At 31.9% G+C, this 2,037-nt stretch overlaps 1 protein-coding gene across 1 annotated transcript in view; it reads right to left on the bottom strand.

Annotated features, from left to right (window-relative positions):
• Positions 1-2,037, bottom strand: part of LOC118743345 (calcitonin gene-related peptide type 1 receptor) — a 215,420-nt gene that overhangs the window by 42,840 nt on the left and 170,543 nt on the right. The window lies entirely within an intron of this gene.

Raw genomic sequence — 2,037 nt, 5'->3', positions numbered from 1 at the left:
GTCTGTTTGTATGCAATCTAGTCTCTCAGTTTTCGAGATATCCGGATCAAATTTGGTAGGTGGGTGTATTTTTATAATGTATTAATCATTTGTCGGAACCGGAAGAATCGGACCACTATAACATATAGCTCCCATACAACTGATTGTTCAGATATGAGATTTTTCGTTATAACTTCTCCATTTACGCAGCTACGAACATGAAATTTCGCAGCACTTGCACCCATTATCAACAGAATGCTTACAGTGAAAATTACAAAGATCGGGTCACTATAACCTATAGCTCCCATACAACTGATTGTTCAGATATGGGATTTTTCGTTGTAACTTCTCCATTTATGCAGCTACGAACATGAAATTTTGCAGTACTTGCACCCATTATCAACAGAATACTTACAGTGAAAATTACAAAGATCGGGTCACTATAACCTATAGACCCCATACAACTGATTGTTCAGATATAAAATTTTTCGTTATAACTCCTCCATTTATATCGCTAGGAACATGAAATTCCGCACTGTTTTCAATAGTTATCAACAGAAGACTTACAGTGAAAATAACAAAGGTCGGGTCACTATAACCTGCAGACCCCATACAACTGATTGTTCAGATATGAGGTCTTTTATCATAACTCCTCCATTTATGCAGCTAGGAACATGAAATTTCGCACCACTTTCACTCATTATTTACAGAATACTTACAGTGAAAATAACAAGGATCGGATGACTACAACATATATCTTCCATACATCTGATTGTTCAGATATGGGATTTTACGGTAAAACTCCTTTATTTGAATAGCTAAAACCGATAAATTTCGTAAGATATTTTATAAATAATAATACAAAGTCTACTGAGAAAATCATCAAAATCTATGCTGTATAAGCTTTATCTCCTATAGCACTGATTGTTCAGATACCAGTTTTTGCCATATATCTCCTTTATGTAGGAAACTAAACCCAATAAATTGTGTTACCGGTTTACATACCGATCACATAGCAGTGAAAATCACTTAGATTGGTGCCATATAAAGTATATCTTCCATACCTCTGATTGTTTAGATGCGATTTTTTATATAAGTATGTAACTCCTCTATCGATGTATGCAGATGTATTCAAAAGCAGTAATCTGTCAAAGTAAAATTTGCAGATATTCATGAAAGGTATGAAGCCTTCGGCATAGCCGAAGACAGCGCTGCTCTTACTTGTTTTTTATTTACTTTGCCACGCTTAGGCAAATACAAGCATTGAGCGCATTCATTTAGATCGTACTGAAATTAATATAAGGTGCTTATCATAATTATACGACACCCAAGTGTTGACAAGTTTTGACTATTTAATCTTTTATTATTTGATTTGATATTATTCTTTTCAATATGTATCTGTACATGTAGATGTAAGTTTAAAACTTTGTGCAAAATTAAAACAAAATTCATTAAACTTTCGTAAAAATTTCGAGCTCTCTTAACGGATTGCTTTTTACCAGGCCCATGCAGTTATGGCTTTTATAATAAAAGTTTCGAAATTGTTTTTTGTTTTGACTAGATAATTGTTTGGTATACATACAATCACAGTAAAAATTTCAGTTTTATTTTTTCAGCTAAATTAAGCCAATTATTATTTTTTGTCAAAAGGCTTGGCCAAAAAACGAGTAAGTGAATTTGGTATCAATCGAATTCTTAGCTATTTTAAATTTGCACATTTTTATTGTGTACATACTCGCAATTTTTTTCAAAGTTTACTCAGAATTTGAAAGCGCCTTTATTTTTGCAAAAATATATTGTGTTTGATTAAACTGTTATCATCAGCCTAAAACAATAAAAGCCAGTTTTTCCAAAAATGCTACAAAAATAAAATGGAGATCATTAGGATGACAAGCACACCAACAAAAAATTTGAAAATTTTGACAGCCTTGACTTTTTAGTTTTTGACATACATCATAATAACATAACTGTATCATACTAAACTTGTATGGTCTACAAAACCTCGTAGAAACATTTTTTCTAAAAATTCTGATATCTAATAAAAGCTTACATTTTTTT

Source organism: Rhagoletis pomonella, unplaced genomic scaffold (genome assembly GCF_013731165.1).
Source record: "Rhagoletis pomonella isolate Grant_MI unplaced genomic scaffold, Rhpom_1.0 Rhpom_scaffold_00007, whole genome shotgun sequence".
NCBI lineage: Eukaryota > Metazoa > Arthropoda > Insecta > Diptera > Tephritidae > Rhagoletis > Rhagoletis pomonella.
The sequence above is the reverse complement of the archived record's forward strand: the minus strand, read 5'-3'. Positions and strand labels throughout refer to the sequence as shown.